The sequence below is a fragment of the Cryptomeria japonica genome, chromosome 4 (assembly GCF_030272615.1).
Source record: "Cryptomeria japonica chromosome 4, Sugi_1.0, whole genome shotgun sequence".
Classification (NCBI taxonomy): Eukaryota; Viridiplantae; Streptophyta; class Pinopsida; order Cupressales; family Cupressaceae; genus Cryptomeria; species Cryptomeria japonica.
In genome coordinates, this window is record NC_081408.1 from 630,847,142 (window position 1) to 630,872,262 (window position 25,121).

The window sequence follows — 25,121 nt, forward strand, 5'->3', positions numbered from 1 at the left end:
AAAGAAATCCTATAATATAAAATGCAAAGGGACACACTAAGGTGAAAAGCGGTTCACTGTTGCACATAAATCCTGGATAAAGAAATTATTGCTCAGAGAGGTACCATAGCAAATTCATTATAGTTGTTGCCACTAAAAATACTCCACAATGTTGGAATTTTGAACATGAGGACTCTATAGATCTAGTCTTGTGTATTACATGGAGACATTCATGAAAGAGAGAAAGCTGGACAAACATATAGTAGAATTGGCCCTTTGCTTGTCTTTGAACTGTTTGTCTGATGGAAGGAGATTTATGAAAGTGTACAATTTATATGATGGAAACTAATTTTTTAATTGCAACCGAAGGCCATGTCTCAACAAGACCAGGAGCAACAGAAAGATCCTCAGCTATGCAAACAAAAAGTTCAATTGTCATCACAATCAGAACAGCATCAAGAAGACCAGCCACATAAGACACAGTGTGAATCTGATGTTATTAAGTCAAGTACGTGAGTAACTTCAACAGCCAATTCTTAAAATGTTTCTTGTGACTATATTCAACTTGTGCAAAATTTGATAAAAAAGGTGCCTATGGTTATATATGAACCAGGGTGAAGTAATAAAAAACTTTATTGAATCAAGCAAAACTCAAACTAGGATTTACAAGTCTTGGGTGACAGGAGCTTTATGTGATGACAAAATATTTGAAAATAATGACAATTTGACAAAGAATCAGGCACGAATATTTGATAGAAGAATTATCACCAGTGTGCTCAAGAGTCTTCAGAATACTTTACAACAATGCAATCGGCTAATTTAAAGTAAATTCAGCAATTTATATGGTACCTTCGAGAGGCTCATAAAGATGTATATGGAAAGGAGAAATTGTCTCATAGTTTGGTCTTGACCTTCTAAGAAAGTCGCTCCCTCCATTCTGTTGTTCGTGGTTTTAAAATGTGAATTTGGGGTACTAATCTGGTGCGATTCTTACCTATATTTGCTGCAAATAAGTCACAGATTGGTTCAAACCTATGGATTTAGTGACTAAGAATATCATATCTATAAATTCATGAGGAAAATTTAGAGTTTATGTTTCTTATCTCTAGCAGTTGATTGATGACATTTATACTCCCTGTTTGAGCATGTCTTGGGGTTGTAATAGCTGCAAGTTAATTCGTCAAATGAGTGGAAGGGTATCTACATTTTGAACAAGTGTCCCAACAAACCAGCATCAGTATTTTGATTGAATATTTATTGCTTATAATTATAATTCTCAGCGTGGGAAGAAGGTTATCTTACATACCCGTGCATGTATTTGAATGGGATAATATTGTCAATTTTTAATCAAGATTTGGTTAGTAGCACGACTTGGCAAGACAAAGTTGACATTTGATAAGTTGGATGATATTGAAATATAATTAGTTTGTTAAAGATCCATGGTGGAAGGAAGTTGGCGGCAGTTGTAACTGAATACAACTTCTTAACTATCTACGGACACTTTATAAATGCATGTTCATTCGAAGGTTAACGGGGATGATATTTATTGAATAATTTTATACAGATAACGAAGTATATCAAATCCTGTTAAAATATTTATGTCTAAAACATAATGGAAGAACTCGTGAATTAAAAGTTGTGTGCAGAGATAGAGGATTCAAGAATACACAGTGAGCAGAGAATACAATATAGAATGGAGTGAATGTGGATATTATTGCAGACAGTGTTGTAACCATTCATTCTATGTGATGAAGCATACGAAGAAGATATGGAAAGAATGGTAATCTAACTATGTTGATTATAAATATTGTTCTTGATCTTTTGTGAAGTAATGTATGTCTGTTTGTAGGCAAGGGCTTGCATGGGTTTGTATGTTTGTTGTTTACACCAACGAATAAAGACTGAAATGTGTGATTGTTTATAATGGAGAATGAAGGGTTGAATACAGCTAATGCAGGACAGATTGAAGTAAATTTGAATAACAGGGAAATATCATGCTTGTAACTGGAAGAGAGAAATGTATTTTATTGTCATGTGTATGTGTCTGTATCAGTTTGCAGAAGTTTTGTGATAGGGTTATGGTTGTAAGTACTTTGAGGAGGAAGTTTATTGACATTAAGATTGCAGATGCATAACAAAATGATAATGCCATATTTGTAGGTATACTTGTGAAATGATGTATTGGCATGCTTATCTTTCTCAGCAAGACCAGATTGTAAATTGGGGATTTGTGGGACAGAGACAAGATCTTTGTGATGTTGAATTGTATCAAGTGCTTTGTATTGTAACAAAGTGTCTGATTAAATCTTTTATTTGTATCTTGTTTATGGGGTTGGTGCTCCAGGAAGTTGGTGCTTCTAAATCAGTGTCGGGTTGGTGCTCCAGGAAGTTGGTGCTTCTAAATCAGTGTCGGGTTGGTGCTCCAGGAAGTTGGTGCTTCTAAATTGTAAGGGGTTGGTGCTCCTAGAGTGGGTACTCTAAACATTTGCCTATAAGGCTTAATAAAAGATAAATTGGAGAGTGGTTTTTACCCTTAGGGGTTTTCCACTATAAAAACTATGTCAATTATCTTATTGTGTGCATGTGCTTTATTGTTTGTTATATCTTATATCTGTTGCACATGCATTCAATGCTGATAGTGTTATTATGTGATTTGCTACATATGCAAAGTTTAAAGTTTCAAATGGTTAAGAATATTCTTGTTTTATAGATCACTGATTCACTCCCCCTCCGCCTCTTAGTGATCCTAGTATTCCAACACACACATCCACCACATGTTTAACTCACACCTTGATGATAAATTTAAAGGTGTCCTCAAGATAGCTAGCATGAGCAAGTAGGTTGAGCATACACATAAGGATTAATTGTAGATGTAGTGCACCAAATGTTACCCATGTGAAATGTATACAGCTCACATTCACTAAAGCATACACATAACACAAACAAAGTTTATAGTTTCAGAATATGTTCTTAAGTGCTTCATTAATTCAAAAATCCCATGAGAATCCTTGAAAAATCCATTTTGTGCATATCCCACAAACATTGCATTCTCGAGACCCCATTTCTTTGAGTTTGTCAAACAGTTTACGTGGCTTGTTTATGCTTCCACAATTTCCATACCGTATACTAGAGCATTTCCAATGATAATATTTGACAAAAGTCGCCTTCCCATTAAGCTTCATACATGTGACAAAAATCCCTCTGTCCATTAAGGTTGCAAAGTCTGGCTTTAGACCTGCTAATTGCATTTGGTTTAAAGATGAAAATATTTATTGCGTATATCCTACAATCATGGCATTTCATGAGACCGCATTTCTATGTGGTATCCTGTGAAACAGTTCAGGTGCGTCGCCTATGCTTCCACATTATGCATACTTGTCTACGAGGACAATTGGAGCTACAACTTGTGACAAAATTCCTTTATGTGGCGGATGTCCATATCTCATCCCAAAGCTCCCATTTTGTCACAGGCAGGGAGGATGGTGATAAAAATTGCAGAGTCTGGATTTACACCAACTAATTACATTCATTGAAAGTTCAAAAATCCATTTGAATAGACACAGTTTGCAGCTCGGATGTCCTGCAACTGTTGCATTTAACGAGACCGCATTTCTTTGAGGTATCCTGTAAAACAGTTCAAGTCCGTTGTCTATGCTTCCAAATTTTAGATTCATGTCTACCAGCGCAGTTCAAGCAGCAATGGTGGACGTCCATACCCTGTTCCAAAGCTCCCATATTGTCAGAGGCCTGGAGTATGCGTGAAAAGCGTTAGCGTTGGGGACAATATAGATACAGGCGGGAGAAAACGGTTCAAAAAAAATTAAAATTTGAGCGGGATTTACAGTGGACGGTAACGGTGAGTGGAAACTGCAAACGGGACGGACTAGAGGGGCCCACACCAGCCACCTAAGCGGGTCAACCTTGCCTTGCCAATCACCACGCCTGTAAATGTATATGCCCAGGCAATTAAAATATTATGCTAGACAAAATAATGTGTTCTAATATAATGTTTTAGTTGTGCTTATTAAATTTTAGGGTTTTGTCATTAATATTTAGATAAATAGTGCAGTGTTTTGGTTGCACTTTAATTGCATCTTAGGGTATTATTTTCTGTGTAAATATTTCATTTTATGGTAAAGTTTGTTTTTAAAGCTTGTATTAGATTCCTGTTTTTTCCCTATGATATTTATATAAATTATAATGATTGTGTTCTTTTGGAGTCTTGAAATAAATCATGCACACAACAAATATCTTGTTGCATATTTACCTGGTCAGTTTACTTATCTAGTTCGGGTAAAAACTTAAATGAGATTTGACTGATTTATTTGTAAATAAGATGTTTACCTAAGTTCGTTTATATATATGTGTGTGTGTGTGTGTGTGTATGTATGTATGTATGTGTGTATGTCGAGTAAAAGTTTAAAGAAATGTGATTTTATCTTTAAGTCATCTTGTAAAGTAATTTTGATCAACCTGTTTGGAACAAGAGTCAATTAAATAATATCATGTTATTATTAAGTAATTAACAATGGTTATATATGCTGGTAATAGAGTTAGTTTAATATAATTAAGTCAATTAACATCCAATAATGAAATTGGATTCTGGGATATAATTATTGACTTTTAACTGAAATCTTATATAGGTATAAAATTTGAAAATGATTAATATCTATGCACGTTCTCTTTCATCATGATGATGCATCAAACGAACAATATCTCATGGATTGTGGAAACTTGATGTCTGTTATGATTAATATTATTTAATTTGTTACCCTTTTATTGTTATTAAGCTATAACCTTAAGTCAATGATGCTAAATAAATATTATTGGAATTGTGTCTTTATTATTGTAAATAAAAATCAAACCATTGATTAAAAATGTTATTATAATGATTAATTTAATTTAGGTGGTTAATGAGGATGATATTTTGTTTATAGATATGTTGTACCTTGAAGTCTTATTGTATTATTCAATTAAGTTGATCTATAGATTGCCTTAGAGTCCTAGTTTTGATCAAGTTATAGTATCTCAGAGGCTCATAGGGGTTGTTGGTAAATCTTATGTCTTTATCCCTATTAGGAAGTTATTTACTGAGTATGATTCGATATTAGATTTGTGATATTATTATCTCCTTCTAATTGATCAGACCTTGTGCTTGTGGTACTAAGGCTTTATTGTCAGGATGGTGAATTCCTCGCTTGATTAAAATTGTTTATGTTTAGATTCCTCCATAGGATTGGGTTAACTAGTGGGAAGGTTACGTGGAGTCTTAGGGAGGAGTGGTTCTCCTTGGGGGCTAAGATCCTAAGTGATTGCCAAGACAACCCATTGGGAGAGTTGTTATAACAAGTGATAACCTTAATTAATGAACATAGGGGTTTGGGTAGTATTTCACATTAATCAAGATAATGGTAATGGCCCACTCATGGCCTGGAGTGCTCATTTAGGCTCAAGATGAGATCGGGAAGGCTTGGAATGGCAAGATCAACTTCCTTGTCTTCATGAAAGGTATGTTCGTTCCACATGAGTGTTGTATGGGGGTTAGGGGTCGAGAGAGACTAAAGCTATGTGATGAAACTTCATCCCCAGTGCATCCTAGCACCTTACTCGAAGTATTGTGGTAATGAGCCTCTGATGGTAGACCTTGATGTTAGTACTTGACTTTCCTTTGGGTGGTTAGATCCTGTTGACCTTAGTATGTTTGTGTGTAGGGGAAAAAGCGAGACTAGGTTAACATGCCCTAATCCTACCTTTTGACACACATTACGGAATACGAAAGAGCCTAGAGGTATAACACAACTGGCTACTTCTTTTTGTGAAAGAGAGAGCCACGGGCTACCTATTAGGATTTCTATTCCTTTGTTTAAATTGAAGGATAAAATGATGCAAGTTCAAGTCCTAATCCCAAAATGCAAGTATGAACTAATAACAAGATTGCAGAATTGAGATTAAACAATGAACAACTATAAACACAAGGACAAAACAAGAATGCAGATACATACCCGGAGTCAAAATCTGATTGAAAATGTTCGGGACGGGGGCGCGGGCGCCACTGTCCTGATACCGTGCTGGAAACTGCACCTGAAACTACTGCCTTGCACTTTGGAAATTGTCGGAAATGCTATCTGTCAGGAGGACCAGGGCGCCCAACACCTCTGTCCTAGGGACCAGGGCGCCCAGCGCCCCTATCCTGGCAAGACCAGGGCACCCCACGCCCCTGTCCAGGTCTTTTGCTCTGCAAATTGGTGTGGAGTGTTGTCTCGACCTGCTTTTCCCAGATCTGTAACCTGCGGTGTCGTCCGAGTCCCGAAACTGCACTTATATCTGAAAAGGGTATGGTGGGCAGCTATATAGGGTTTTGCCTTAGTCAAACCCCCGCTTCAGTGATTTCCACCTCCACGAATAGCCAAGTTGTATTGTAAAATGTATTGTGTGTGCAGACCTTGTGTGTGTGCAAGATCCTAAAATGCAAGTAAGCAAACTAGAGCAACCTAGAAAGTAAACCCTAATTGCTTGTAAATGATAATGTAAATGCTCTAAATCAAGATGCAAAGTGATCTAAAGCATGAATAAATGATATATTGAAGCTTATGGAAAGACATGAAAACAACATGAAATCATACCCAACCCTCAAGGGAGGGGTACAAGCCAATCTTCAGTCGGTAATCTCCTATTGTTCTTCAATGTCTTCCAAGCCCTAAATGGATGAATGAAATTGATAAATGCTTGATAGAGGGATGTTGAATGTTGTTGAAGTCTTCAAAGATCTGCTCTTTCGCTGCATATGAGGTTCCTGAAAACAAAATTCGGATCCCTTCAAATGAAGAAAGAGAGCTCTTATGTATGAAACCCTAGGTCATAATTTCGTCTTTTGGCCAACCTAGAGATTGAATATCCCACCAATTTCTTGGGGTTAAGCTTTATTTTATGATTGGATTGTGGTCCTAAAATTTCGGGAAAAATGTCTGGGACCATGTGCACTCCGGGCACCACGGTCCCAACAACTTTTCACCAAATTTTCAGGGTCGTCGGATATGATGATTTTAGAGAGAATCCCGAAGTTACAGGTGATTTTGAGATGTTTTGACCCCCGAAACCAAGCCCCGAAGTTCAAAATAGGACTTAATTAGGGTTTTTGATTGAATGATGTATTGGAGGAATAAAATGAAAAGGGCACACTTTAACGAAAGGGCCCAACTTTATGATGTAGAGGACGATGAAATAGGACCTTAGACCTAATTAATTTGATTAATTAAGTGCTAAAGGAGAAATGCAATGCAAAATGTAAAATGCACCAAGGCGGGTGCTAAACTAGGTGTGAAATTGTACCAGCATAGCAAGTGCGTACAATTTACGATGCTACATTTAGCCCCCACTTTAGCGGTCATATGAGTACTACGTGCATATGCAAGCTAAAGTACAGAAAAGTAAACATCATTTGAAAAAGGATATATCCATAAGTTGTCGGACGAAGCCCCCAGCGGTATCTGCAGTACACAGTTAGGAACCGCACCCTACAAAACACACGTTAGATCACAAAATCACCTAATGCTTACTAAGGAAAGTGATGAAATTTGTGAGTAGCTATATGCCCCCCCCTGTTTCGACTTGCTTATTAGGGAGGTGAAACAGGGTAGCATGTTTACTTACGACAAATTGTGTAAGAGAGTATTGATGAGGGATGTTCACTGAATAGGCTTCATCAGAGCACTTTTTGGAACACCCCGAGAGTAGGGGAATGAAAATACGATTCCTACGCAACAAACGGTTCGAAAATCGCATCTCCGGAACTCAAGTTATGATGAAATGAGTGATAGAGGAAAATTAGGGTTTCGAAAGCAAAGGTAAATGAATGAAAGTATATACCTTGAAAGTGACATTTGCATTTGTCACTTTGTTGATTTCTGAATACTGTTCATTGCAGCGGAGCCCACATAGCCATCATCATGCCTTCACGACGACCGGAGCGTCCTATGAGGATTGAGATCCTGCGCCAGGCCATGATCGACGACGAGCCACTGGACGAGGTGAGTTGACTGAACGATTGACTTTTGATTTTTTGCATTTGACTTTTTGTGATCGTTTGCGGGCCTTGGAATTCGACCCTGGGCCCCACCCAGGGCGCCATGGTCCCTGTGGGGCGCCATGGTCCCTAACAGGGCGCCACGGTCCCTAACAGGGCGCCATGGTCCCTGATAGGGCGCCATGGTCCCAATCAGGGCGCCATGGTCCCTGACAAGGCACCATGGTCCCAATCAGGGTGCCATGGTCCCAATCATGACTTGGCAAGGGATGTCAGGGTTAGCATACGATGTTCGACAATTTGCATGTGTGATTTTGATGATTGAGTACTGATTATAATTATGTTTTTGTGTTGCAAAGTCTCCCATACATGAGAGAGCATACGGCGGGATAGATTCTTCGCAGTTTGCGAGATCAGATTCCCCGTCTGACTCAGGCAGAGAGACACACATTGTCGATCGTGGGATTATGGTATGCGATCCTCATGCCAGTCATTTGGTTCCATCTTGCGATGCTGATGGCATTGTTGGAGCAATGGGATCCTGACACATGCACATTCCATCTTCCAGTAGGAGAGCTGATGGTTACACTTGAGGATGTGTACCTCATACTTCATCTTCCTATCAGAGGAGCTATTGTGACATATGCGACCGATCGGTCAGCAGAGGACCATCAGAGGGAGCAGGTACATTGCATAGGAAGAGTCATGCCGAGCGAGACGAGAGGTCGCATCATGGTCAGCTGGCTCTTACATCCTATAGGAGAGGTGCCCCTTGTGAGACGCCTTATGATTGCCATCATTGCACTAGCCGTCTGCCCTAATGGGCGAGGTACACACATGCATGGGGGTCTCACATGGTGCATCAGAGCTATGGAGAGACATAGGAGAGTATATGCTTGGGGTCGAAGTATGCTTGCACATCTCTATCACGACCTTAAGGAGTATGTGTTTGGACAGGGTTGCAGCTTGATGACATGCACACTTCTACAGGTGTGGATATTTGAGCACTTCACATGCACCAGGCCTGTTGGCTTTCTGATGAGTACGGCTAGCGAGTGACCTAGGGTGTTCTCTTATCCACTTACCAGCGAGTGGAGAATTGGAGATCTGTTATATTGGAGAGTGATATTTGATAGATTGACAGCCGAGGTGACAGTATGGAGACCATATCTGCGGATGCACAGATGGGATGGGATGGAGAGACAATTAGCATGCTTATAGAGGAACTGCCTACTGCGGGGACGATATTCACATATCATAGTCCCATTCTACTTCGACCGAGTACGGAGGCAGTTTGGGCTAGAGCAGTGTGTTCCAGCTGATGTGCCCATCTATACTCGACACTCACGAGTCCTTCCCAGACCTAGAGCAGTAGCGAGACCGACGATAGATGACATCGAGACTACAGATATAGAGGGATCTAATCAGGATGTGGTTACTGATTATTCTGTAGAGCCTGCAGCACAGTGCAGGTATGTCTCATGGTTTATGAGATCATACCCAGGGCCTATCTTTCCACCAGATCACCCGACAGGCCATCCAGGCCCATGGAGACATGGAGACCAAGATGAGGACCAGGGATCTAGGTCAGAGGAGCCAGAGGAGGGAGAGGGTCATGAGGAGGCAGGAGATCCTGATCCACCCACAGGAGATCAGCCTAGTGCCGAGGAGGAGGAGGAGGAGGACACGGATAGAGATGAGGAGAACGAGGGTGCAGGTGAGGATGCGGACGAGGATGAGGATGAGGATGACGAGGAGGAGGAGGATAGAGATGATGAGGAGGGGTCAGATGCAGCTCCCCACCATTCAGGAGATGATACCATAGCCTTGGATCCTCCTCTTATTCCCCAAAAGGGGGAACATGAGGCAATACGGAGACCTATTTCTAGTACGGGCCAGCCTACACCCATCGTGCATAGATTATTTGAGTGTGGGGAGCCTAGTAGTTCCCAGTCACAGATACTACCATATCATGATCCCTACTGGCGTGAGGGAGATCCAGGTATAGTAGGTTTATTTTGATTGATTAATGTTTTGATGATATATAGAATGGTACTAATACAAAAATCTATTCTACTGCTACAGCTAATGTGTAGGAGTGGCGTTCCCTGATTCAGCAGGTAGTGACAGACATTTCCACGATGGCACAGATCCCTAGTTCCTCACAGATTGCTTATAGGCCTCAGGGGAATGCGGGTCGGCATGAGGACTTGTTTTCCCCATTCTGAGTACAGGTAGACATATGGAGGGAGAGAGAGAGAGTCCTATCAGAGGACCTTCAGCGGGTGTAGTGAGATCTAGCAGCAGCTCAGGTCGAGGCTACCTCCTATCGCGCGATCCTTATGGATAGGGATCGTAGGAGTTCCTCTCGGAGTCACTCGCGGTCTATATCGTGCTACACACCTATGGGTCCACCTGCACGGCCAGATCAGGAGGGAGCATCTAGTCGTCACTCTCTAGCCACCAGCCCCAGGGATAGGAGATGATCTTATGATGTAGGATAGGTCATATTTTGGATGTATAGTGACCTATATTTGTATACGATCCACACATATATATATATATACTTCTCTTTGTCTCAAATGTGTTATCTTTAATGCTTAAAACAATGTATATTTTGCTTTGATTAAATCTAATACATTTGGTAGATGTACATGTATATTCAGGATTTAATTGCCATGTGATTGATTTCTCAATGGTCCATGATTAAATTGATACATGTGTGACTTAATTAAAAATTTTAATCAAGTACTACATTGATGATAGGGAAGAAATATGCATTAAGTCTAAGAATCATATAACTAATGTGATTTAATTTTGAGCTTAAACACAACATGATACGATTCTACTTAACACATAAAGACACTGTATAATATGCTAGCATAATGGAAATGTAAATCTTTTACAATTTACATAAATGAATTCAAGACAAACTATAAAGTAAAGAAACACGCTTGTCGAGAATGAAGCAATATAGATTAAACACCATATCAATTAAATCTAATTTGCTCTAATTAAGATGTACTAACATATTACCCAATGCAAAGAAGATAGATAAGGAATGAAGAATTAAGCATAATATCTACGCAAGTGCATAGCATTGATAGGTTCTTTAAGAGGCGTACCGTCTACATCCGCTATTTTGTAAGCACCTGATCCATAATCTTCAATGATGATATATGGTCCAAGCCAATTAGGACTAAATTTTCCCTTTTCTGCAGATAAGGCATTCACGTTGCGCTGATTCTCATAGAGGACTAAGTCACCTACTGAGAAGGAACGTTGAATAACCTTATCATTATAGCTTCGTTGTAGAGTTTTGTGATACGCTTGAATATGCTCAAGAGTGTTTATACACTGTTCATCAAGCATCTCAAGCTGTTGAAGTCATTGTTCTCTATAAGAATCATCATCTACTATACCTTTGAGAGAAACCCTAAGTGATGGAATCTCTAACTCTAAAGGCATAATAGCATCAGCACCATAAACAAGATTATAAGGGGTAGTTCCTGTAGCAATTCGTACACTCGTTCGGTAGGCCCAAAGAGCATAGATTAGCTGATTACTCCAATCCTTACCATGCTTATTCACGGTTTTGCGAAGAATTTGTTCAATTATCTTATTGGATGATTCGGCTTGACCATTTGATTGAGGATAGTATGGTGTAGAAAATCGATGTTTGATATGATACTTCTCGAGGAATTTCTTCATGTCCTTGTTCTTAAATGATGTCCCATTATCTAAGATTATAGTGGAAGGTAACCCGAATCGAGAAATGATGTTTTCTAGAAGAAATTGACAAATCACTTCAGCAGTAGTAGAGCGAAGGGGAATAGCTTCTACCCATTTCGTAAAGTAATCTGTTGTGGTTATAATGAAGGTGTGTCCTTGAGATGAAGGAGGAGAGATTTTACCAATGAGATCCAAACCCCATGCGGAGAAGGGCCAAGAAGCTACTTGAGAACGAAGTTCTTGGGCAGGAGCATGAATCAGATTATTGTGTTGTTGACATTGATGACATTTCTTAACAAATGAAAAAGAATCCTTCTGCATAGTTTGCCAATAGTATCCCATACGAAGCAATCTTTGAACTAAGGATTTGCCTCCAAAATGCCCCCCACAAGCACCTGAATGTGCCTCTTCAAGAGCAATGGGGATTTCCATTTTGTTAAGACAGCGAAGGAGAAGACCATCATAACCCCTTCAGTAAAGGACATTAGAAAGAATGATATATCTAGCAGACAGCTTGCGGATTCTAGCCCTAGTGTTCCTATTGGCGGAATCAGGAAAGGTACCATCGGTCAGATATCTTATGATATGCGAGTACCATTCATCTGAGTCTATAAAGTCACAACATGTTACCAAGCTAGAATCATCTCCAATAGCTGGAGAAATAAGGTTGTGAATAACAAATTTAAGATCAACCACAGGATCCTCTAAAGATACAAGAGAAGCCACACATGCCATTGCATCTGCATGTCGATTATCTTTTCAAGGAATAGGTTCCATGGTATAAGAGTCAAATTTTTGTAATAAAGAGATAGCAAGATCTTTATATTGTGATAATTTGTCTTGTTTTGCTTGATACAGTCCTGTTACTTGTCTTATAATCAATTGAGAATCTCCATAAATATGTATGTGCTTTATATTCAGAGCTAAGGCTGCTTTTATTCCCGCTATAAGAGCCTCATACTCAGTAATGTTATTGGTACACAGGAAATCTAGACGATAGGATAAGGGAATGGATTTCCTTGTAGGAGAAATCAGAACCACACCTGCCCCCGATCCCGTACGACACTTAGAGCCATCAAAGTACAACTCCCAAGTTTCATCTTTCTCTATAGAAAAAATGAAGTTGTCGGGGAAAGACTCAGAACTAGGGAAGGAGAAAGGTGAAGGGGCCTCAACTAAGTGATCGGTCAATGCTTGTCCTTTAATTGCTCTTTGTGAAACAAACTTAAAGTCAAATTCAGTTAACATCATAACCCACTTAGCTAGGCGTCCTGATAAATCAGTTTTAGAGAAAAGATGCTTCAAAGGATCAAACTTTACCATGATGTGGACTTCTGAATTTAAAAGATAATGTCTCAATTTCTGAGTCGCAAACACCAAGGCCAAGCATTGTCTTTCTATCACAGAATATCGGGTCTCATAATCGAGTAAGGTATGACTTATGTAATAAACCGGACATTCCTTACCATCTTTATCATGTTGTGCCAACAATGTTGTGAGAGCATGAGAGGAAGCAACTATATACAGAAGGAAGGGTTTAGAAGGTTCGGCAGGTTGAAGAATAGGAGGACTAGCCAGATACACTTTTAAATCTTCAAATGCTTGCTGACAATCTTCGTTCCATTGAAAAGTAATATCCTTTTTGAGAAGTTGAGTAAAAGGAAAGGTATGATCCGCAAGTTGAGATACGAACCTACGAATAGCTTGAATCTTTCCTTGTAAGCTTTTAAGTTGAGACACATTTCTAGGAGGTGGCATGTTGACAATAGCAAATATTTTCTTAGTGTCCACCTCAATCCCACGATGCGAAACTATGAATCCTAATAGTTTTCCACTATCCACACCAAAAACACATTTTCAAGGATTCAAGCGCATGTGATATTTGTGAATTCTTTCAAAGATTTGATGAAGGATTTTAATATGATCTATGTGAAGAATGGATTTGGCTAAAATATCATCAACATAATCCTCTAAAATCTTATGCATGTAATCATGAAAGATAAGGGTCATCACTCGTTGATAAGTTGCACCGGCATTTTTAAGTCCAAAAGGCATCATTATCCAACAAAACGTACCCCAAGGAGTGGTGAAAGCGGTTTTGAATTGATCTTGAGGGTTAATGAAAATTTGATTGTATCCTGAAAAACCATCCATGAAGGATAACAAGGCATGTCCTGCTGTAGAATCCACTATCATGTCAATGTTTGGAAGAGGGAAATCATCTTTTAAAGAAGCCTTATTTAAATCTCGAAAATAAGTACACATTCTTATTTTATTATCTAGTTTAGCCACAGCGACAATATTTGAAATCCATGGGGAATAATCAATAGGGCGAATAAATCCAGCCTCCAATAATTTTTCAATCTCAGCCTTAACAAGCAGAGCCACCTTAGGATTCATTTTTCGAATCTTTTGTTTCATGGGCTTAGCATCGGGAACTAAGACAATATTATGAGTAACAATCTTAGGATCTATACCAGGCATGTCAGAGTATCTCCAAGCAAAGATCTCGGGGAATTCATGCAATAAATTTTCATATTGTTTTTGTTCCTCTTCATCCAAACATTTTCCAATTTTAATAACTTTTTCTTTATTGCAAGGATCCATCTTAACGTCAGTGGTGTCACTTATGAGAAGATTACTTTGTTGAGGAGTATCCTTTAACTGAGGGAATTCTTTCACAATCTCATCATTATCAATCTCTTTTCCAAAATAGGCTTCAGTGTTCAAACAATAAGGAAGTCCCCTATTGTGATGATAACGAGGAAGAGTGTCATAGGCTCCCAAGAACTCAGCTAAAGCATCATTGGTAGGAAAGATATCCAAAGCACAGTCACACGAAGGATCCCCATCAATATACTCGGGGTGTTGCATTGATAGAGATGTAGAAATAGCATTAACACTAATACATGGTCTCTTAGAAGCTTTAGTGCACTTGCAGGGATTATAGCCAAGTCCAAAGGCATAATTGTGAAAATTATTCTCTAGAGGAACCTTTATCCCTTGTTCGTGAGCGCCACAACCATTTCCATGATACCCATGCTTAGCAAAAATGCGAAAACCACGATCATAATGATCAGCCATTTCAGAAAGAGAAGGTGGTTTTTCATAAGACGAAGAATCAAACTCTCCAGAATTAGAGGTGTGAGGAGAAGAAGTTTGAGAAGCGGCCACAAAATTATTACTCATAGGTTTAGGTAAGATTGACTGATTTTTAGCTTCTTCCTTCTTTTCAACTTTAAGCTCTCTAGAAGGAACCTTATATTCACCTACAAAGGTGGGATTGAAATCAAGAGATCCCCAATCGTCTTCTTCGAGAACCTTCTCAGGATCAAAATCCTTCTCATGTGTAGATTCAAGTCGAGAAGAATCTTCTTCAGGAGCTCTAGACTCATCCAAAGAATTTTGATCATCAGAGAGCGAGGATTCATCGATAGGTATTTGTTCAAAGAGTCATCACTAGACGAGGACAGCTTAGAAGAACCCCCTTTGGAAGTAGATGTTTGTAAACAAGCTTGGAAGTTAGTATCACCTATCAAGGTATATGTCTTATTGTTATAGATAAATTTAACTTGTCTATGCAATGTAGAGGGGACAGCTTGCATACTGTGAATCCAAGGTCTCCCTAATAACAAGTTGTATGTTAAATTTCCTGACATAACATGGATAGGAGTAGGCAAAGTAACAGGTCCTACTGTGAGGGGTAATGTGATAATACCTAATGAAGTCTTAGCCACATTGTCAAAGCCTCGAATGGGACGAGAGTCAGGCTCAATGAGAGACATATCCACATTCATTTTATGCAATAGATTAATGCTACACACATTAAGGCCAGAGCCATTATCTACTAGTGTTCGTCTTATAGCAGTGTCTTTCATGATAACCACAATCATCAAGGGATCATATTGTTGTTGAATTTCACTAATAGGCAACTCATCTTGGGTAAACACAATTTGAGCTTTAGGATTCATCACAGAGTTAACCAAAGATGCTATATTACTAGATGTATTCGGTGGAGGAACATTCAAATCTTTCAAGGCATCTTGTAACATCCCATGATGAGCGGAAGAAGTTTGAATCAAATTCCAGAGGGATATCTTAGCAGGGGTAGCTTTAAGTTGTTCTATGAGATCATATTCCTTACCCATAACTTGTGAAATACGGGGAGCTTGTGGAAGAATTGGTTGAGGATTAGGAAGAGAAACTGGAATAACAGGAGGAGGATTAGGCTGCCTATTATTTCTGGTGTGATAAGTATGGGCAACCGCATGATAAATCTCTCTAGTTAATTGCTTGGCATAATTATAAGGACTTATAGGTTTTCTCCCTTGCATAGTGATGATTGGTTTATTTGGAGTACGAAAGGAATCATGATCATACCCTCCTTGGACGGTAAGGAGAGGTGATTTAGGAACTTGAAAGGTGGGAGAAGGGTAAGCACCTTGGACTTCAAAGAGAGGCTTGTTATACTCATTCAAGTTTATCATGTTAACCAATTTAGAAGTCTTGTTCTTGTTTAAAGATTTCGATAAAGCCACAAAGTCATCAAGAGCATCATCCAACAAAGCATGATCATATCGATTAAAAGGTTTATCTTTTGATTCAAAAGGAGACATCTCCTCATAGAGGGGATTATCGAACACAACCATGTTACTAGATTCAGTGGAAGAGTTGATAGGAATGTACCCTTGAGAGGAACCATTCGACTTATCTTTCTCATCACACCTAAATGGCATAGTAACAAGGTTTATGAGTTTTTGGTAAAATGAAGGTTTGGCATCTTTAGGGTTCAAAAACTCATCTAAAGCTTCATCTAATTCATCTTGGCTATACTCATAATAATCATCATAAGCATGAACATTTTGCAAATAAAAATCTGACATTTTGAAATAAAGGTTGCATAAAATTTAAACACACAATGCAAAGAAACACACTCTTTTTTTTTTTCTTTTTAATAAAATGAAAACACACAAAATCTAGATCTAGATCTAACAAATGCAATGCAAGAGGAAGTAATGATAGGTTCACGTCGAGTTCACCAAAAATGTGTAGGGGAAAAAGCGAGACTAGGTTAACATGCCCTAATCCTACCTTTTGACACACATTACGGAATACGAAAGAGCCTAGAGGTATCACACAATTGGCTACTTCTTTTTGTGAAAGAGAGAGCCACGAGCTACCTATTAGGATTTCTATTCCTTTGTTGAAATTGAAGGATAAAATGATGCAAGTTCAAGTCCTAATCCCAAAATGCAAGTATGAACTAATAACAAGATTGCAGAATTGAGATTAAACAATGAACAGCTGTAAACACAAGGACAAAACAAGAATGCAGATGCGTACCCGGAGTCAAAATCTGATTGAAAATGTTCGGGACGGGGGCGCGGGCGCCACTGTCCTGATACCATGCCAGAAATTGCACATGAAACTACTGTCTTGCACTCTGGAAACTGTCAAAAATGTTGTCTGTCAGGAGGACCAGGGCACCCAACACCTCTGTCCCAGGGACCAGGGTGCCCAGTGCCCCTATCCTGGCAAGACCAGGGCACCCCACGCCCCTGTCTAGGTATTTTGCTCTGCAATTTGGTGTGGAGTGCTGTCTCGACCTGCTTTTCCCGGATCTATAACCTGCGGTGCCGTCCGAGTCCCGAAACCTACACTTATATCTAAAAAGCGTATGGTGGGCAGCTATATAGGGTTTTGCCTTAGTCAAACCCCCGCTTCGGTGATTTCCAACTTCACGAATAGCCAAGTTGTATTGTAAAATGTATTGTGTGTGCAGACCTTGTGTGTGTGCAAGATCCTAAAATGCAAGTAAGCAAACTAGAGCAACCTAGAAAGTAAACCCTAATTGCTTGTAAATGATAATGTAAATGCTCTAAATCAAGATGCAAAGTGATCTAAAGCATGAATAAATGATATATTGAAGCTTATGCAAAGACATGAAAACAACATGAAATCATACCCAACCCTCAAGGGAGGGGTACAAGCCAATCTTCAGTCGGTAATCTCCTATTATTCTTCAATGTCTTCCAAGCCCTAAATGGATGAATGAAATTGATAAATGCTTGATAGAGGGATGTTGAATGTTGTTGAAGTCTTCAAAGATCTGCTCTTTCGCTGCATATGAGGTTCCTGAAAACAAAATTCGGATCCCTTCAAATGAAGAAAGAGAGCTCTTATGTATGAAACCCTAGGTCATAATTTCGTCTTTTGGCCGACCTAGAGATTGAATATCCCACCAATTTCTTGGGGTTAAGCTTTATTTTATGATTGGATTGTGGTCCTAAAATTTTGAGAAAAATGTCCGAGACCATGTGCACTTCGGGTGCCACGGTCCCGACAACTTTTCACCAAATTTTTAGGGCCGTCGGATATGATGATTTTAGAGAGAATCCCGAAGTTACAGGTGATTTCGAGATGTTTTGACCCCCGAAACCAAGCCCCGAAGTTCAAAATAGGACTTAATTAGGGTTTTTGATTGAATGATGTATTGGAGGAATAAAATGAAAAGGGCACACTTTAACGAAAGGGCCCAACTTTATGATGTAGAGGACGATGAAATAGGACCTTAGACCTAATTAATTTGATTAATTAAGTGCTAAAGGAGAAATGCAATGCAAAATGTAAAATGCACCAACGCGGGTGCTAAACTAGGTGTGAAATTGTACCAGCATAGCAAGTGCGTACAATTTACGATGCTACAGTTTGTTAGGACTTGCTGTCTATCTTCCTAGCATAGTGGGGTGGACCTTAGGGTTTAGCATGGTCGAGTGCTCGTGGCCTACCTTTCGAAGTCAGTTTCCTTGAAGAGCATGGTTGTGGTCTCCTCTAGTTGGTGTACCTTGTTCATTTTTCTAGTGTTGATGTTGAAGATGTATTTATGATAATATTTCAGGTACTTTCATAAGATTGTAATTGTATCACTCCGCTAAGGTGAAATCTTGATGTAATTTGATACTGCAATGTAATGTTAATTTATGTTTAGTGGTTTTTAGATTGTGTAGTGTTGGTACTATCAATTAGTAATGTGTTTATGAGTTATCTTATATTTCAATTGACGTTTAACTTAACATAGTTTAGATAGGTTAATCATATACAATGGATTAAGACAGTTTAAATGTAATATGTGGAAATGATTATGGTTATACTTACATGTTTCATGAAATCTAAATTGCTATATGTTGTTGAGGAACCTCTTCGATATTTCTATATTATGATTCTTAATTAATGTTTGTCATTAAATATCTCTGCCAAAAAAAAAAGCCTGCAATTATCTATTATTGTTTGTAATTTTTATCTTGTACCTTGAGGTTCCTTGCGAGGTACATTACACTACTTTAGCGATGGCTGCAGAAATTCCATGACACGTCGATTGCAAGTTAACAGGAAATAACTCTGTCGACATAATGAAAGTAGTCATATTGGTGTTAGTATAATGTATTACATTGTTAGTAAATGTATTACATTGATTAGGGTAAACAGTTAGAGAGGAAGTTTATGCACGGTTAAACTATTTAACTAGTTTCTGTCATTTCCACCACTTTATAAAAAGCATATCAAATGTAATATTTTTATATGTGAATAAAAGAATATTTTATGTATTTTTTATAACAACTGGTATCAGAGCGGCCTCCTTAAGCACCTGTGAATATGAAATGAGTTTATGAAGTTGTGTATATGTTTATGTGCCTATGAAAATGTTGTGAGAGAGCAACGAACAATCTTTGTCCCTATGCTGCGACAAACTAAGCAATCTTTGTGTATGTAAAGTGATTGTAGTTCTTTCTTTCTTTAATCTACAAGGGAAGTAAGGGCTTAGAAACAAATATTGCAATTTTAGTGAAGTAATTACAAAAAAATAAAAAAGGATATTTCGTTATAGAAATTGTGGTTGATACGCTAGATAAATATTATGGTTTTAACTTTCATACTTGGAAAATAAAAATTAGATGCAAATAATGAATAAAAATTAATGGGCAATAGTGAGTGGAAAAGAAATGAAACCTACAAATGCATCTAAATTATTAGAGTGGAATAATAGAGATGATAAAACCGAAGCTATTATTGGTCTTTCTCTTTCTAATTTAGAATTACATCATATAGATTTGGATACATCATCAGTAGATATTTGGGATAATGTCAATAAATTGTTTGGAGCAAAGGCATTAAGTGCAAAATTCTCTCTAAAAATTCAATTGTTTAGATTCAAAATGGAAAATGGAGTCAAAATGTCAAGTCATATAAGTAGTTTGAGATCTCTTATCAAACAATTAGCAAAAGTTAAGGCTCCAGTAGGTGATGAAGATGCTAAGGCTATCTTAGCCAAATAACCACCCAGAGTTTAGAAGATATGATTTCAGCCCTTTTAGCAGAAGATTTAGAAGGTGTTTCTCAACTGGAAAATGCATTATATGTTCAAAATCATAATAAAAGATCAAGCACAAGTAATGAAGACATTAAATGTTTCTATTGTAAGAAAAAAGGTCACAGAGCTTGGTCATGTAAAAGTCGAGTTGGAGATGCTCTTAAAGGAATGTTCAAAGATAAAATCAATGAAGAAAACATTTCTTATATTGAGAATGCAGATTCATCAAATGATCAAGTTATTATTTATGATTCTCTTAGTGATTCTAGAGAAGTGCTATAAGTCTTTACTTTATTGGAGGCTCATGGCATAGAAGGATGGATGATTTTCATCATCTCATGTTAGATTCTCGCTTTGAGATGGTGTTTTGCTTGAGAAGCGTTTTTGGTTTTTTGGTTTCTTGTTTATTCCTTCTTCTTGTTGGCATATTTGAAGATACATGTAATGTGAAGTTTATTTTTGGAGACAGGTAAGGGGTTTGGTGTAAAGCTCAATATGGATGGTTTTCCAGTAGTACTCGAGGCTGTGTTTGAGAATTATACCATTCTGAGCGTTATTAGGCAACTTGATGAAGCCATGTGGTTGGACGGCTTAGTATGGATTGTTGCTGAATAATTCGGGATATCAGATAGAGGCTACACCTTTCTGAGGGTTATGAGACAGCTTGATGAAGCTAGCCTTGATTCATAATTTGTTTCTTCAAAGAAATTTTTCACAAAATGTATCTATATATATTCTGTAATCAGCAATTATTATTATGTAAGGCTTAAGGGGGGTTTAATGGGTAAACATTATAAGAACAATGTAATAGGAAGGATTGTTAGTATAATGTATTACCTTATTAATAAATTTATTACATTGATTAGGGTAGGCAGTTAGTTTCTGCACGTTTAAACTATTTAACTGCTTTCTGCGGTCTCCGCCACTTTATAAAATGCATATCAAATGTAATATTTTTATATGTGAATAAAAGAATATTTTATGTATTTTGGGACCAAATTTTTTTGAAGAAAAATGTCAAGAGAATAGATCGCCAGACAGCCATGTCGATGAGATTCGTCAAGCCAGTAACTTTTGTAAGGAATGGCGAGGGCGAACAAGAAAACTGACATAAAGAAAAACCCGATAAGCTGAATTTTAAAACCGAGACGATCTATCAGAAGAATGGTAAATATGTAGCCCGGCAGAGTCCCACACAATGCAATCAATGCCTGTGCCCTTGCAAAACGATAAATATCATCTAATGGATTCGTATATTTACACCTCAACCTTTTGATATTATGATATATATCGCTCTGAAATAGATTGCCACGGTAGAATCCAATATCCACGAAGAACCAAGTGGATGCCGTGCCTAGCAACTCTAGCCCGTGCCGCTTCACGAAAGCCATGGAAAACAATCCGAACGGCGCCGGCCAACTTTGAGTGCCTAAAACATCCGCCTCATCTTCATCAATGTCCAGATTAAGAACTCTCGACATATCCACTGCTGCTTGCTTGGCGTTTCTGGCATCCAAAGCTGTGTAGCGGGTGGTCTCGGGTATTTTCAACCGCCTGTAATATGTAAAACCTGCGGGAACGGCTCCTAGAGTTAAGATTATTCTCCACACCACGTCCTTCTGCCCGAATGTCGGCTTATCGCCCACTGCTGAATTCATGCTACCCGACACAATTACGGCCACTGCACTACCCGAAAGAATTCCAAGACCCTGCACCCCAAATACCGCAGCTATCAAAGCTACTCTGGTTGTGGTATTTGCGTATTCGGCCATGATTGTCGCAGACAACGGATAATCCCTGCCAATACGAAACCCTATCCAGAACCTGAAGAAGCATAAACTGCCAATTACAGCTTCTGGTGACCTGCCGATGGAGAAGCCAGAAGCGATCGAACTCGCGACCGTCACACTTGGAGTGAATCCGTAGGCTTTCTTTCGTCCCATTCTGTCTCCAAGCCAACCGAAAAAGAGTTGACCTGCCAATGCCCCCCATAGAGCAATTCCATTAACGAGGGCTTTCACATGAATGGGCATCCCATCAGCATAGTAGATATTTCCCAGTAGATTGGAAACAGGCGGGATTTAGAAGAGATTGTAGGCATCCGTGAAAAAACCCATGCCTGCGATAAATATTGCAGTGAAGTGATACAATTGTGTACGCGCCGAGTCCAGCGCGGAAAGCACCCTGTGCGGCATTTTTTGTAACTCCCGATCTTTTACCCCAAATTTTACAAGTCCCAATGCTTGCTCACTATTTGGAATAAATTCCAGATGTAATATAGACACGGCGAGAGATCAATCATCGTAATGTCTTATTTTTTGTGATTATTTCAAGAATATCTTGAATATACTGTTTAATTTCATAAGGAAATTGAAATTCGTAGTTGCAGGGAAGTTCATTGGAATTTGTGGAGAATGAAAAAAATGCACAAAAGGGGCAGGTTTGTGGGGCCGCCTCAAGAAAATACTTCAACGAGTACCCGGTACAGATTTCTGCCCGTAACTTAAATACCCTAATTTCCTGGGTCCTAGGTATTTATTATACAGCGTGATGAACAGGACTATATTGACAATTGAAAGGGAGAAGTTGGAAAATTAGAGATGAATAATGTATCGCATGAAATAGTGTGTTATCACAAGTATCTTGTGTATATTGATACAGTTGGCTGGCCAGGAAACAAAGAACAGGTTAACTTTGAAGGAAGAGAGAAGACAAATTATAAATACACAAAGCAAATTCTGTTAGATTACAAGTGCCTCTTATTTATAGAGATTTTGGAATTGTTTATAATTCTAGATATTGAAAGCACAGGTTTAGACTATGGACTGACAGTCAATGGAGGAAGTTTTTGCTTTAAATGTTGAGTAGAATTGGTTGTAAGAAACTTCTATATTAAATGTTTGGTTTGAAAATGAGAAGCTTGTGCATAGGTGGACGGAGTGGGGAGAAATTAATGCGAACATTTTTTCTTAATTTTTTCAACTAACTAATTTGATATCAACAATGCCCATATTTTTTTCTAGATACTTAAAGTTGTCCTTTGGTAATGCTTTAGTGTCCTTTGGTAATGCTTTCATGAAATAAGAAGTGATACCTCATATCAATGTGCTTTATCTGCTTGTGAAAGACATGATTCTTTGACAATGTTTGTTATAATCAAGGATTGGTGTCGGTTCCTCTTCGTTGTGGAGAAAATCTAACAAAACTTGATGCATCCATATGTTGTGGTAATCGCAATTACACATTCTACTTTGGCTGATGAAGTTATCGCTATTAATTGCTTCTTTGATGCCCATGAGACAACTCTTGATCCAAAATGAAAGACATATCTGAAAGTGCTCTTCTTGTCATCCATGCTACTTGCAAAATCACTATCAGTATAATCAATCAAATCACTGGAATTTGAATCTTCTTTTTGCATCTCTCATAAAGTTTCACCAATGGAGTATCCTAGTTATGAATGTCACAAGTAACACAACAACATCACAGGTCCTCTAATCATGATCAGTTCACACATGATAAAAAGAGATAAACTCAAAATTTGTGTGAATATGAATTTATATACTCCATCAATTTGAATGGTTCAACATGCTAGCAAGATGATGCTCTACTACAAGTAGTTGGAATACCCCTAGTCTTAGCAAACAATAACTAAATTTGACCTAGAAATTTGTTATTTTTCATAGTACGAAAAGTAGTAGAAAACAAGAAACGAGTGAATGAATTTTACTTTTCATGGCTCTACTTCATGAAAATTATAAACCTACTAAATAAACTAAAATTGAATCTTATAATTTTTTTATAAAACTTTTATATCAAATTCAAAGTAACCTTTTTTTTTTATTATTATAATATTCGCTATTTTATTCAAGCTATATTGAATGCAATAACAATGACTCTGATTATAAAACCACTCGTAAAATTTCAACATTAATGTTTATAGATTAGCTACTTTAACCTAGTTAACTATTTCACATTACTCTTCCTTCTTCCATAGCATCTACACAACAACCAACCATACCACACCAATGCATTGCACATTTAGTATGCTTCATCTAACCACTCCACTCACTCTTTCACCATCAATAAAAGTATTGGACTTTGGGAAAGAACTTGATGCAATGCATCTCTTGTGAAATCTTGCTAGGATTTCATTTCTCATTAGTGCTATACATTATTTTCCTAAGGTTTATGCTTTATTAAGTGATATCAATTTCTCTCATCCTATTGACCATTATATACATAGCTGAGGGAATTAGTACTATGGATACCTAAAATTCACTTTTGATGCCTAGTTCATCATTTTTTATTAAATATTTAAATATTTATTTGTTTATTTAAGTGATTATTATTATAATCCACCAATGTCTCATTTTTTTAACTAATTAAATAATTTATTATTTAATTAATTATCCTTGTCATGATTAATCCTCATTTACTCCCTAAGGTTAATTGATTAAATCAACTAATTAAGTAACCTTATTCCTTGATTCTTCAAAATAAATTAATTAATCAACCCCTCATTGATTGATTAATTAAGGCTAATTAATCTCTCATAAATTTTTCTTCTAATTTTTAATTTCGTAGCACCCTAGTCTTCCAACTTTAAATTGTGGCCATCCATTATCCTCACATGGAGTAAAATCTGAACTTGGTATCATTCGACATTTATCCCTATTACCCTCATTCTCTCATATTTGTGTTCATACTTACCCTAGTTCATGCTCATACATGTGTATGCATATAATATTATTAGTTGAAATACCTCTCAAGTCACCAACTCATCTTTGTTCCATTAACCTAGGCCTACTATCTTTCTCACACATGGGTGAGCATGTTTAAAACACATGTGTAGCCTTTATATCTCTTGCACATGCCACTTTGTCTATAAATACATAAGAATTCCTTCCCTTCTATCTCATGGTTAACTTGTTTTTCTCTCGTGTTCCTTGTGACAAGGTTTTAATTGATTAGAGTGGTATAGAATGAAACCTTTTACAATACTGCTAAATAAAAACT

The 25,121-nt window shown here is 37.9% G+C and overlaps 1 pseudogene; it reads right to left on the reverse strand.

The window, feature by feature from the left end:
- Nucleotides 1-310: 310 nt before the first annotated feature.
- On the reverse strand, nucleotides 311-22,297 carry LOC131875278 (low affinity inorganic phosphate transporter 3-like; annotated as a pseudogene).
- Nucleotides 22,298-25,121: the final 2,824 nt, after the last annotated feature.